Here is a 15100-nt window from a genome sequence, read left to right on the forward strand (position 1 = left end):
TTCAGCCTCCTCACCTTTGACAGTCTGCCCTTCTGCGCGTGGATTTACTCTAATCTGTGCATTCCTGCCTGTGTGTACGTATGTCTTCCTCAGGAGGAACTTAGAAGTTTTCCTAAGCTGTGGAGGCTTTTCTGTTGTTCCTATTCTTTCCAGGTACATTTGGTTTGGTAGCACATGAACTGGCCCCTTCCCGGGAGTAGCTCTGAATCTGTGACAGGCCAGTGCTGGACTTGAGTTCCCTCTGCTGGAGTCTTGGCCGGGCCGACCCTGTGAGCTTGCAGGGGCAGCATTTGTCTGTGGACCTGTTATTGATGGTTCAAGTTTCTCTCCAAGGGGTAAGGCCAGGTCAGATTCTTGTAAAGTATGTCTTTGACAGCATGCGGCCTCGTTTTCTGCCTGCTTGTTAGGATTTACCTTTCAGTTGATATAGTTTCATATCAAAATTAGGCTAGAGGCCTACTTTCCGGAGAGCTTTGGTGATAACTCACTTTGTACTTTTGCTCGGGAACCTACAATTGCCGTCAGTCCTGATTTGGGGCTTTCAGGGTCTCAAAGGCCCTTCCCTGACTTATCTAAATGTTCTGTCCCCTCTGGCTTCTTCTGGAGGTCGGGCTGTCTGCTTCTGGCCGCTCAGGTAAACGTGTTTTTTGCCCAGGTTCTGTGTCCTGTCAGGAATGCCTCCTGCCTGGTTCTCTCAGTCTTTTTTTTTTTTTCTTTTTTTAAACTTTTCTTCTCTTTTAAATACTAGAATCTCGTTTTAGAACTTATTGTATTCTATCTAGGAACATAGGAAATGTCTGCAGAAGAAAAACTTCCGTTTTCTGAAAGGCTTGAATCCCATATAACACAGTAAGCTCTCTGAGGACAAGGATCGTGTAATTTTTGTTGTTATGTTGGTCTTTCCCATTGTTCAGGGCACAAAGGAGGCTTTCGATCGGTATTTGTAGAAGTGACTTTTCAGTATGGCTCTTAGGGAGAAAACACTCTTTTTGCTGATATATCTCATGGGTAAATTACTTAGGGGTGAATTAACTTGGGGTTCAGATGGGAAAGAACTATTCTGGAGAATGTGACAACCCGACACTGCTCTCCAGCTTCCAGGGCAATTTAAATGGAGAAATACTCAGCCTTTACTACCTAGAGAACCAGACGGTCCAGAAAGTCCCAAGAATGTGGCGGCAAAGGCAGCCATCTCCGCAGACATTCTCCAGAAGCCACGTAACCCAAGGTCAATAACCAGATGCGTGGTTTGGTAATGCCGGAGACTTTTCAGTTTCTTCCTGGAATATTTCCTTTCAGGGAAAGATAGGAAAACATGCCAGGAAATTTTTTGCCTCTAAGATTGACCAAAAAGGGGTTAAAAAATAGTAAACGCAATTGAATGACTGGAATTCATTTAGGCAAGAATAAAGGAAGGGTGGTGTCACGGTCCGAAGAGAACAAACTAGAGCAGGGCAGGGCAGAGAGCTCCGCTGCAGGCGGTGTTTGCGGAGTCAGGCTTGGCGTGCCTCTGCCCCTCTGCTCTCTTTCGCGGTGGATGTGAGGAAGTGGGAGGAGGCCTATGCCCTGAAACCTGTTACCGGAGAAGTCTAATTGTTTCAAGATGGGTTCCCCTACATGTGGATGTGCATTTAATTAAAGTTATGTGTGTTTGTCTTAGGAACAACCAGACTAAATAAAATCACTGCTGTGACTATAGTATTTGAACAAATACCACCCAGGCATGTATGTACATATAGACATATATGTATGTATATATATATGGCATTTCATGTAGCCCACATTTCAGAAACCTGATCTTTTTGGCTTTCTGTGAAAGTATTTTTAGACTCTGAGAAGCTTGAATATAAAGTGGGGGAGGTAGTCCTTGAACTTTGCAAATCACTACAATCAGGGGCTTCTCTGGCTGGTGGCTTGTTGCACTTTCCTTTTTCCTGTATTCTCAGAATAAGGATGTCTAAGATATTTTACACAAGTGGTTCAGTCTTGGAAATCAAGTCATACTACCTGCTCAGCTTTTTCCAGTTCTTCTCTCATACAGCTGCCAAATTAATTTACCTACAGCCACTACTGCTAAATGTGGAACTGCTGTCTCCTTCCTTCCCTGCAAAATCACCCTACGTCTTTCCTAAGACCTGTTGATATTTGTCAGAGTGATAAACTGGAGAATATAATTGCTGTATCCACTCTGCTTTGGGCCACACAGATATTTGAAGGTGGTATAACCTCTATTTCTATCTTATAAACATGCCCAAATGCTTGTGTTTCATTAATCTACTAGTCAGGAGGTACTCCATGAGTCTAAAATGTTCCAAACTCTATTGAAGAAGATACAAAAGAAGGAGAAAAAATGGTCCTGGCCTGCAAGATGTGTAGCATCAGCCGGGAAGACAAGACTGATGAAGATATTGGAGAATAATTAAGTGCTAACCTGTAAAACACTGACTGTGAGGGTTCAGGATGGGAGAGGTGGTGGAGCATCTAAGAAGCACTTCCTGCCTAAGGTTGAAATGTGAGGTGGGCCTTAAAGAACGTAGGATTTGGGTGGGTACAGGTGAAGGAGACAGGGTAGGTAACTATATGAACAGAGGCCACCCTAAATTGAAAAGAAAAACAATGCCACCATGGCCATTGTTTCTCTCAATTTCTAAGAGCTTATCCTAGCAGCTCAGGTTCAGGGCGCCACTCACTAGATCATTGGTTCTCGTTTGGCGAGGTCATATCTTCCTGGATATTCTTGATGCTTGTGGATGTTTGTCCGTGTCTGGGCATTGCCGAGTTAGGTATTTAATCTTAGCAGTCTGGGCTTGTTTGAACTCGTCCTTCTTGAGAAGGCTTTTGAGATATTCAAAGGGAATTGAGTATTGTGGTCTAAGTCCTTGATCAGTGCGGTTATATCAGCACGGGGGGTGCCCCAAGCCCAGTAATGCTGTGACTCTTGCAGACTCCTGGTGGTGCTGCTTTGGTGACCTTGGGTAAGAGACAAGAGAATTCCCTGGATTACCGGGCAAAGTTTCTTACTGTCTTCCCTCACTCTCTGTGCTGGGCTGCTGCAGTTGGGGGAGGTGTGACATGGACGCTGCCTTGTGGCCACCAGCACCAGGTCACAACGGAAGGCAGCCCAGTCTCACCCAAAGCCAGTGGTGACTGCTGCCTGGCTACTTCTGATGTTTATTCAAAGCTCAAGGGCTCCTTAGTCAGTAGGTTAGGACATGGTACTTCCCTTCAAGGTAACATGCTTCCTTCTGGCCCAGGGTGGGTCCAGAAATGCCATCCAGGAACTAAAGCCTGGCTTCAGGGGCCTCAGGAGTCTGCTTAGTACTTTATTTTACTGTGGCCGAGCTGGTACCCAAGTTGCAAAACAAAGTCCTTTGAGCTCATCCCTCTCCTTTCCCCAAGTGGAAGAAGCTTCTCCCTAAGCTGTGCTGCCTGGAGTTGGGGGAGGGCTACACAGGCACTGGCTTGGCCTCAGCTGATCGTGTCTCACTGGGTCATGTGCACCTCAAATCCACTGGCTCCGAGCTAGCACAGCCACAGGAACTGCCCAAGGACTGCAGCCCTCGTGGCCTGACTGCCTTACAAATTTACTCCAGGCCCCAGGCTGCTCTTTTTCTGCTGGTGGTAGAGCTAGCTGGCTTTGGGACAATGGATTTCCCTTTGGCCAGGCTGGTCGAAATGGTCCCTCCGTGGGCACAGGCAGAATTCTGCCCTGTGCTGTGTTCCCCTATTGCCAGGGCAGCCCTGAGTTTCCATTCAAAGCCCACAATCACTTCACTCTCCCTCCCTTGGGCACACAGACTCTCTCTCCACTGCCAGGGGTATAGGAGGGGTGGCATAGGCAATGCAAGACTGCCTTTTCTGCCCTCGTCAGTGCCTCTTTCCTTGATATAATGTTAAAACCAGGTACTGTGATCACTCATCTGATTTTTAGTTCTTCTGAAAGTGCTATGCTTGCGTGGATAGTCATTGAATTAGGTGTTCGTGCGGAGGGACAATTGCGGGGCGGGGGGGAGGAGTTTCTATTTGTTCTTGCTCCCACTAGATCATTGATTCTCAGCTCGGCTCCCATTAGAATCATCTGGGCATCCTTGAGAATTGCTGGGTTCCACCTGCAGAGCTTCTGTGTGGAGTACACCTCTGGGCATGGGGTTCCATAAAGCACCCCTGGTGATCTGAACGGTCAGTCTTAACAGAACCACTGAACAGGACAGCCATGGTGAGACCCCACATTTCCTAGCTGAAGCTTCCCAATAGGTGCCATATCATGGTAGTTACAACTGGGCTGAGCAAGGCCTGTGGAGCATGGTTGTAGTTTTTTCTAGAATACACACATGTACATGTATGTGTATAGGTACGTATATAATTCTTATGCACAAAATAAAACTTGAATGAAAGGTAAATTTTAGCTTAAAGTAAATTATATTAAAGTAACAATTGTTGAATTTTTAAAAGGGAAGCAGTGTTGGATGCTCAAGCTGAACATATCTTGTTGCAAAATCCTGCTTTAGAAGGAAGACTTGTAACCATAGTAGTGGTGCAAAGTCATGAGAATAGATTTAGAAATTAGGAGCTACATTGGCTAATATCTTGATAGGATCACATGATTTTTTATTTTAAAGCTATTTTTAAAGTTGGATTAAGTGTACTGAGAATGAAGGATTTTAAACACCCAAATGCTAATTGTTGCCTGGGGTCAAAGTCTCAGGCTTTGCCCTGCACCAGCTGGTCCTGCCCTGAATGTAGAGGTCAGGAGAGCCTGGGAAAGGTAGTTGGCCGTGACAGAGAGCAGAGCAGGGGAGGATGGGGATGGATCTCAGAGCACATGGCAGCAAGTGACCTGCACTCAGCCACCATCACACGAGAGAGGGCAGCCAGAGCAGAGCAGCAACCAGGCAGTGCAGGGGCCGAGGCAGGTAAGCTCACCAGCGCGTGCCTGTCCCCTAGGGACACTCCTGCACTCTGCACCTCGGTCCCTGCCCTCCAAGATGCCACCACCCATCCCACCAAGTCTGCTGTATCGTTCAAGGCCCAATCTGCCATTTCTGCCGGGAAGCCTTTTCTCATTTTCAAAGCGGGTGAGCTCTCTTGCCACTGCCTCTCTTAAATCACCTAGGATTTGCTGGGTCTTGGTTACCTACATACCTGTCTTATTTCTGTTATCAAATTATCATGGTTAGAGCCCAATCTTTCCTAATTAATAAGAAAGGAATTGTGTCTTATTAATTATGTTAATACCGAGTACCCCAACATTCAATATTGATAGTTAATAATATTAATAGTTCATTCTTTCACCCGTTTTAAAGATCTTGTTCGTTTCTCTCAGGTATTTCTCATATGATACTCTCAATCACCCATAAGTAAATTTATGAAGAGGAAAGTGTGGATCAGAGAGGTTCTAGAGTTAGTACAAATCACCTGTTCTGGGTACTAGAGTCTGGAGGTACCAGTGAATGCAACATGCCAGTCATTTGCCCTGGTGAAGATTTCATAATGCTCAAGTACTGTCTGCACATCACATTTATGAAACCAAACAATTCTGAAGAAAAAGAGCTAATGTTCTGGTCAAGTGTCACGGGCTTTCCTAGCTCTGAGCATGTGATCTTTCATCTCAGTGTCTCCTCCCTTCTGTCCCCAGAAAAAGTACTGCTGATTCTATTAATTGGCACATCGTGGGCACTTAAAAAACAGTAATCCTATTTTTATGGTCTTTTCTTTTTATGCCAGTCATCATTTATTCTACCTTTTTAAGCAGGGAAAGGCAACAAATGTTTCCATTTCTAGAACTTTCTGCGACATCAGTTTCTAATGGAAGCATTGATCAGAGTTGCTATGGAAGCTGCTTTTGAAATTGCTGAAAGGCAGGCGGCAGCAGCACTTCTCTGCTGGCAGGTTTCTCTCTGGGCCGATAGGGTTAATCCCCACCGGCAGAGTTGAATTTAGTTTTTCAAGACTTTTATAACCAGAAGCTATTAGATAGTACTACCTTCCATACCCTCTGATTATAATCTGAAATCAGAATCCAGACCTTTTAATCCTGTTGTTGGGATTGGCTCACTGAAATATTCCATGTGGGCTAAGCCACATTTGAGCTCAGTGACCTGGAATTTAGATGTTGCAGCAAATAAGTGCCATGGAACACTTGGTCTGCTGGATTGGAATCCTAGACTTACAGAGGTGAAAAAAGCTTTAGTGATCATATAGACCAGATGAGTAAACTGAGGCCAGTGAATTTGAGTGATTTTATCATCCCATAGCTTTGGAATGGCAGAGTTGAGCCCAAAGACTCATGGCTTTTTAGTTCACACTTTTTTCTATTTTTTATTATTATTAATGGTCCTAAAATTTGAATGTGTGTCAGAGTTACCTTGGGGGTGGGGGAACTTGGTGGGCTCTACCCTGGGTAGGATCCTGAAATTTTGCATTTCTAACAAGTTCCCAAAGGATGCTGACCCTGCTAGCCTGGGGGTCATGCTTTGAGAACCACTGCAGGACACTGCTGGGAAGGAAAATTGAGCTTATCATAACATAAGGTAAAGGACCCAGCTTCTTTCCTAAGAATATACATTATAACCTGAGAAAAAGGTACGGTTATGCCAATATATAGGTGTGCCTTCACATGAGGAAACTCAAAAAAAATCATTCAAATCTAAAGATTTACTTTACCTAAAAAAAAAGTAATCACTTCCATGTGCTAGAAAGATTGCAATAAACAAGACAAAGTCTCTGCCCTCAAGGAATGCACAGCCGAAGGGGGCACAAACCTCTTTAATGTAATGTCAGGTACATCCAAGAAAATAAAGAAGGAAGTGGCCACTGTGAGTAAGCCTGGGGAAGGAAGGTGTCTCTGAGAAGATGCCTAAGTGGATGAGCCAGCTGGGTGCTTCTGGAGGAATAGCTCTCTTGGTGGAGGGAACAGCGAGGCAAAGTCCCTGAGGCGGGAGGGTGCTCGATGTGAAGAAAGGCCAGGGGCCCCCTGAACAGGGAGAGTGCTGGAAGGTAGCCAGCGAGGGTGCGGGACATCTCAGGGAGAGCCTTGTAGGCTATAGGAAGGGCTACATTAAATCTTAATTCTTCTAAATGTTTAATGTTCCTGATTTTTAAAAATATATATTTTTTTCTCTTCAGAAAGATATCGTATAAAAGGAGTACAATAAAAATGTAAGCGATTTTAGGTGGTCAGGATGTGAGGCTCCCACGGCGTTATGGGGAAGCTGTTTTGTACCATGGAGTGTTTCTGAATCTCTCACCACAGTCACTCCTTTCTTGGAAAAAGAAAGCTTTTAAAAGGAAGGAAGGAAGATGTGGGTATATTAGGGAGAAATTGCTCTTACAGGCAGGGGAGTGAGTTCAAGTCCTGACTTTTGACACATTTCCTAACTTCTCTGAGCCTTTGTGTCTCTGTGAAATGAGGATGTTAGACCAGTTATCCTTCTGGAACCTTCTTACACTCTGGGCTTCTGAGTTGTGGCTAATTCTGGTAGGGTTTGGTTTATGGTCATTTCTTTATGTGAGTGTGTGAGTGTGGGTGGCTTGTTTGATTTGGGGGAGTACAAACTGGTTGCAGAGGCAACGGAAGGAACTGAAGACCTCATCGTGGTAGCGGCTGTGTTGGTATCGGGAGCCCAGGTGGTGAAGGAGGCAAGAAAGAGCTTGGTTTGAGAGAAATTTTCCGTGAATGAACATGCCTGAAAAATTCAGGTCTTCTAAAAGTAGCCTGTGAGTCTGTATTTCCTTCAATATGTGTTCAGCTGGTAATCAGAAACCAGAGTTGTGTTTGTTATTATTCTGAAAGATAGAAAGAACTTTCCAGGCTGTAACTCGTGGGCGCTTTTTAATACCAACAGTTCAAGTCCACTTTGGGTTAAGAGCCTTGAGAAATATCCCAGCCTTGTCCCAAGGTATTTATTTTGGGAACGTTTGCACAACTTGCTGAGTGGTTTGGTAGGAAATCTGTTCGCCGCAGTGCTTGGATTATATCTCCGTCTATTTGAGAGCACTGGCAACCCTAATCTGCCCCACTGAGAAGCCTGTGTTTGGTTTTTGCCAAATGCTTCCAGTTTTTAGTTTAAACTTTGTTTTTTAAAGAGCAGTGCAACCGGTAAATTATGTTATATAATGAGTCACAGTGTGTAGAGTGATTTATTACAAAAGGTGCCGTTTCGAGCATAATGGTGAAGAACCAGCTCTGGAGACGGAATGCCTAGGTTAGAATCCAGCCAGGCCCCACTAGTTCTTATAATAGTTCTGGGATTTAGGGCAAATTAGTAAACTTTTGTGCCTCAGTCTCCTCCTCTGTAAAATGGGGGTGATAGTTTATCCCAGCCCCCCAGAGGCTTATTGTAAGGATGTAATGAGTTAAAATTTAAGGCACTCCTAGTACACAGTGTTTCAATAGATAAGCTACTATTGTTGTTGATGTTGTTATTTAATTGCCTTGACCATGCTTAGAAGTGAGGGAACTGAAGTTACTTAGGGCAGCCACGATATACAGCAACAAGGCAGCCGACCAGCCCTGGTCCCTGGGCCTCCTGAGCTGCCCTGCAGCTTCTCTGTGCCATGACCGTGTCTCTGCTGCTTCTGCCATCCTGCACCCCGGCTGCCACCCGGCTGCTGCTTGAGGCTGCTAGGGACATCAGTGAGTTGACTTTCTCTTCAGGGGACAGAAAAAGAGAGAGAGAGAGAAAGCTACAAAACTCCTAAGCACTGAAACCTCTGGGATCTTTCCAGGTGACAAAAGTGGAGACATTCCAACTATCAATAAGCACCAAAGGGATCAAAGTCATTTTATTTTATGTAAATCTTCAGGCTGCTTATTTGTGCCTTTTAGTTACATCACTCTCAAAGGGCCCCAGCTGTTTTATAAGCAAAGCTAAACATTCCCCATTATAATGAAATGTAAAACAGCATAGATTCCTTTTTTGTGGAACATATCCACAAGATTGTTTTTGTGGCTAAGGAGATTATGTTTTCAAAAAAGCGTTGAAACAATGAGTGCCTTGGCAAAAATGATGGCGTGAGGTTTTAGTGCTTCTCAAACTGTAATCAGCTGGGGAGCTGGTAAGTGCAGCTTTTGATTCAGCAGGTCTGGGCCGGGGCCTGAGAACCTGCATTTCTATCATGCTCCTCATCCACAGACCACTCTTCGATTAGCCAAGCCTTAGGTTACTGAAGTGCCATCACTGCAGGTACATTGGAATCTGGACAGCCACCCTGCTGTCCCTGTCATTGGGCCCGAGGTTAATGTGTGGGCAAAAAGGTTTTTATTCACTTCCACTGAATTCTTTGACTATCTAAATGAAGAGATAAACAAATAAGCACACAAAATATTTCCTAAAATACATTGCTTTATAGGCTTTTGAATGACTTTTTTTGTCTTTAGCAGGAAAGGCCACACTTTTTAATTAGAAGTAAAAGCTTCCAGTGGAGATAAAGCTGAAGGATGTTCCTCATTTGTTTTGCATTGACTCTTTTATATTCCTTTAAGGGAGCATTCAGGTGATAATTAACTGAAATAACTACCTCAAAGGGCTCATTAAGACAGACTTAAAATATTTTGCCTCTGGACATTTTAGGTTGTAATTAAAATTCTCATCTCTTAAATTAAAATTTGCCAGACAGTAACAAGTCTTGGCTAGGATGTAGTGAAACTGGAACCCTCATGGGTTGTTGATGGAGATACAAAGTGGCACCATTTATGGCAGCAGTTTTAGAAAACAGTTTATGACTCTTAACAATTCCAGTCCTAGGTCTATACCCACTAGAATTGAAAACATATGTTCACACAACCACTTGTACACAAAGGTTTTAGCAGTAATAATAACCAAAAGTAGAAACGATCCAAATATCCATTGGTCAATGAATAGATAAAATGTGGTATATCCATCCCACATTATATTATCAAGGAAGGTGTAAAGTACTGATGCATAGTACAACATGGATGAGCCTTGAAAACATGCTAAATGAAAGAAGGCAGACACGAAGGACTACATATTGTATGATCTCATCTTTAGGAAATGTCCAAATAGGTTAATACATAGAGACAGAAAGTGGATTAGTGATCGCCAGGGACTTGGGGAGACAGGGAAATGAGGAGTGACTGCTAATGGATACGGAGATTTTTTTTTTTTTTTTTTTTTTTTACGGTGATGAAAATGTTCTGGAGTTGGATAATGAGGTTGGTTGCCAGTTTTATGAGTATGCTAAAACCAAAATTGTACATTTTTAAGTGGTGATTTTTATGGTGTGTGGATTATAACTCAGATTAAATTCTGATCACTTGGGTTTTTTAAAAAAAGATCTTTTATTTGTTTTTATAGAATTATATTTTAGCAGTATACATTGATTTTGATGGCTAATCAGAGAGTTTCTCAACCTGGGCACTACTGATATTTTGGACTGAATAGGTAATTCTTTGTTGTCGGGAGTTGACTTGTGCATTGTAGGATGGTTAGCAGTGTTAGAAGAAAAACTTAGGATAAATTAAATTTAGCAGAGTTTGGGTGAGCAAAGAACAATTCTTGAATCAGGAAGTTCCCCCACCAGAATAGGTTCAGAGCCACTCTGCTTGGTCCGAGAGGATTTATGGACAGAAAAAGGAAAGTGATGAACAGCAAACAGAAGTGGGGTACAGAAATGGATAGATTGGTTACAATTCAGCTTTTGACTCATTTGCACAGTCTGGACAGTTGGCTGCCTGGGATGGGCTGAAACTCTGTGACTAGTACACGGGGAGGTTGTAGTCTGTTTACATCCAGTTAGGTTACAGTTACAGTTTACAGGAGAAACCTTTAGGCCACACTTCCGGTAGAATTCTCCTCCTGCCTGTGCCCCCACATACCACCCCCCACAATAAAATATGTCTCCAGGCATTACCGGATGTCAGAGTGGGGGGTGGTACAAAATCACCCCCAGTTGAAACCACTGGTTTTCTTTAGTCTTCCTACGAAAAGCAGAACTTTATAAAGGTAGGGACTTTGTTTTACTCACTGCTTCTCAAGGCTTAGAACAGTGTCTTACACAATAGATACTCTAGTATCATAGTAAATATGTGAATGAATGAATGTATTTAGTAGCTACAGAAGTAGCAGTACTTATAAAAATATACAACTGTAGAAATATCAATACTATCCGATATTTGAGTTAGTTCCAGTGAACTTGGAATTATCAAGAATGCTGTGTTTAAAGGGGTTTTTGGGGGGGGGGTAAATTTTAGTCAACGTGTTGCCTTGCCCTCTGCCCCATCCCAATCTGCAAACTCCTTATTCAGAGAGAGTTGCTGGCTATCCAGGACATAGGCCATCAGAGGGCACCAACCATGCTCTGAATTAGTCATGTGCTAGCCTGGGGTGCCATGTGCTTCCTAAGCCTGAGGTGACCCCACAGATGTTGCCTGCTATCTGGACAGGGTGGCCCCAGCCTGGACTGCCACCACTGAGGGTGCCTGCATTCATTAATCACTGTGTGAGAAGGGAAACCTACTCCCTGTCTTCTACAAATCCAGGTTTGATCACTGACAAGTTATGTTTTTCTACCCAACAAAACCTAACTTTCCACTTGAGTGTCTTATTAAAAGTTGGCTGTGCTTCCGGTTCACATTCGAGGCTAAATGTTAATGGCTTGCTGCTGCCAAAGCCTGCCTTGGGGATTATTGCTTGCATGAAAGGTGCCAGAATGTTAGCTGCAGTGTGAGCTTTAGACAAGGCTGGTCTTGGATGGGTTTTTGTAGCCTGTGACTTGTGTACAACTTTGTTCCCAAGTTTCCATTCAGTGGAAATGCACATAGCTTTTACTCCTTCCTCGCCCCACCCTTCATTTTCTTAGCAGTGGTGGTTCTGATTTAACTTCTGCTACCCTGTCCTTTCTAAACATTGAGACAATTCTTTTATTAAGCAACATGTCACAGATTCTGTGCCTTGCCTTGTGTCAGGGAGGCTACAATAGTTGATTGTTTTGTTTTTGTTTGGTTTTGTTTTGTGAGACAGAGTCTCATGCTGTTTCCCAGGCTAGAATGCAGTGGCATCATTATAGCTCACTGCAACCTCAGACTCCTGGGCTCAATCAATCCTCCTGCCTCAGCTTCCTGAGTAGCTGGGACTACAGGCATATGCCATACCCTACAAATTTTTCTGTTTTCATGTAGAGATGGGGCTCTGGGGCTCACTGTTGCTCAGGCTGGTCTCCAACTCCTGGCCTCAAGCCATCCTCTTGCCTCGGCCTCCTGGAGTGCTAGGATCACATGCGTGAGCCACCACACCAACCTGATAGCATTTTTTGAGTGTTTACTTTATGCTAAGTACTTTTACACATAATTCATTTATTCCTTCATAGCCCATTTTACTGATGTGGAAACTGCGATACGGAGATGAAGAAGTGACAAAGTACAGATTCTAACCCAGTTGGTCTGAGCCCTTAATGGTTATTTGTATTACCTCCATAATAACATGCTTCTTGTTATACTTTCTCATCTGACTACGTGTTTTTGTCCCTCCTCTGAGCTTTAATAAAGCTGTATAGTGTTGGAAGCTTTAATTTTTCAAAATCATGGATGTTAGGAATAAGGATCAGATTTCCTGAGGTTAAAACCTTAAGATGACTGGATATCCAAATTAAACACACAAAAGAAATAACAACAGTGTAATTTTCCCACCCTGTCCTTTTGTACAATGGTATTTACTCCACTCTTGGCTAATAGAAACTTGTAGACATAGAGCAGGAGAATGAGAGAGAAAGGAAGTAGGGCTCCCACTTCCAGCAGTTTTCTCTCTGAGGGGAATTAACAAAATGATCCAGCTCTTTTTATTAGTAATTGGTTGTTCAAGTGTAAGATATGTAGACGGAACATACAAGCACTCCTGTAATATAGAGGATATGGGCTGTTAGGGAGTTGCTGACAAAGTCATTTCATTGTCTAATTTGTGCCTATTTCTTCTGCATCTGAGCACCCTTCATAAAAACAAGACAAAGCTAAACCAGTACACTGACCATTTTGGTTTCTTTTATGTGGTAACTGAGGTAGCAAACTCTTTCGGGTTAGACACTATGTTCCAAACTTAGTAGTAAAATGATTTTCTGACTAAAATTCTGTGGCAATGATATATTACTATATTAGGTAAAAGGTAGAATAAGGAGTTGATCAGAGTGATCAACAGATATCAAAATAAGTATGTCTTGATAGCTGTTCCATCTTATTTTTAATTTTTTTCTAAATATAGCCTGAAGATTTTGAAATAGTAGAATATATATATGTATACTGTAGAGTACTATATATATAACATACATAGTATATAGCATAGAAGATTTTAGTAAGTCTTTTTTTTTTTACTTCTCATTCATTACTGAAGAGCTCTTGTTATTCCACAGAATATGCCCATAGAACTTACAAAGAATTTCCCAATTTCTAGCAATGTACTTTAGTGAACAGTATGTCAGCAATTCTGATAAATTAAGTAACTCCATTAGAGTCTGAAGTAAGTAGAATGAATCAAACCTCAGCATTATGGGAGGGTTCAAGAGCCGATACAATTTTATATTTTCTGAGAGCCTTGATTATGATTTACAGATTGCAGGGACAGTTAGGTTGGTAAGCTGTTTGTGAGATTTGCTTGTTTGTTTTTTAATTTTGTTTTTGTTGTTTGTGTGTCCACGTGTGTGTGTGTGCTCATGTGTGTTGTGGATGGGGTGTTGGTTATTCTCTCGAAACCAAATTCACATTATAAAATTTGAATTTTATCATTTTAGTGCATAGTGGAGCATTCTAGACTGTGTGCTGGTTCTCATTTAAGTTGGTTGTTTTTCTTATCTTTGGAAAGGTATGTTCTTGAACCCTTTACAGTGGTCTCTACATCGGCCAAGACCATATTAGAAAACTTTTTTGAAGTCGCTTATCATGTCCCATATAATTATATATTGTGCCCTTAAAGCATTTTAGCAAAAATGCCCAAATATCTTAAAGAAGCAACCCAATTTTGTGACAATTGAAACATTTTTTTAAGCCTGCATTTGCCATTACAAATATTTCATCAAATGATACCCACTGGAACCTAACAGACCATCCTGTGAATGATCACACACAAAATATCCAACCCTGGTGTCATTCAAGGGCCCAGCAGGAAATAAGTAGCACCCTCAACTAGGATAGTTGATGAGAGTTTGAGAAAGAAACTATTTACAGACGTGTGGCCAGGTTAAGGGAAACCAGCAAAGTTGGGAACGCAGCCCTGGACTGGCAGCAGCCGTAATCTGTTTCTACTCTTGACGTGAAGCGGCAAGGAGGGAGAGCAGTCACTAAAACCCGGAGCCAGCTGCAGCTGCAGCTTTGGGAGAGCAGGCCTGCAGAGCTGTGGTCTTCCTGGAGGAAAGCAGCCACTGCTCACGTGTGGCCTGGCAGGGAGGCAACGGAGGTGATGGTGCCCTGAACTCTTTGCGTATTTCCTCCTGTCTCTTGTAAGCACCTTCCATTGGTCAAACCAACCAGAAGCTAAAGGACAAGGCAGCCCATGGGATGTAGTCTCTTAGAGAACTGCTTTCCGGGCCACAGTCCCCCCGGGGATAAAAGCACAGGACAGACCTGGGGGGCAAAGAGAACCCACAGCATTAGTGACTGTCCCCCCAAGGCCAGACTCATGTACTGTTTCTTGCCTTTGCTCCCACCTTCTGGAATTGCATGCTCTGTGAGATACATAGTGGAGCTCCTTGTCTGTCTGGAGAAATGAACCAGAAACGTACAGCTAAAATGATCCTCCTTTCCCTTTCCTGCTTTTCAGGCTCATCCCTGTGCCTGTGTGTCTTAGAAAGTAGAGCAGCAGCTTTTGTGTGACATCAGAACACAACAAACACCTGGAAATGAGAGTCCTGTTGGAGAAACACCTTAAAATAATGATGTGTTTAATTGAATCATATGAACTAAGTGGTTTTATTAGCTAAGAGTATGATGATGCTAGAAGCATGCAGTGTAAAATCATAAGCATGAATATCTGCCCTTATATAAGCGAGCTGTTTCTAATTATATATATTTGTTTGTACTTTGTTAATTTTATCTGAAAGAGCAGCAAGTGCTGAAGCTTTAAGTAAGATATATGAGGAGAAAATTACAATTGGGAAA

The 15100-nt window shown here is 42.8% G+C and overlaps 1 protein-coding gene across 6 annotated transcripts in view; it reads left to right on the forward strand.

Moving 5' to 3' along the window:
- Window positions 1–15100, forward strand: part of RAI14 (retinoic acid induced 14) — a 125399-nt gene that overhangs the window by 80870 nt on the left and 29429 nt on the right. The window contains exon 1 of one of the 6 annotated variants that reach the window (XM_045565819.1): window positions 7462–7477. The exons of the other annotated variants lie outside the window; for them this stretch is intronic. The gene's annotated coding sequence lies outside the window, so the exon portion shown is untranslated. Of the gene's footprint in view, window positions 1–7461; window positions 7478–15100 lie in introns of those variants that run through there. 6 annotated transcript variants of the gene reach the window in all.

The sequence above is a fragment of the Lemur catta genome, chromosome 12, assembly GCF_020740605.2.
Source record: "Lemur catta isolate mLemCat1 chromosome 12, mLemCat1.pri, whole genome shotgun sequence".
NCBI lineage: Eukaryota > Metazoa > Chordata > Mammalia > Primates > Lemuridae > Lemur > Lemur catta.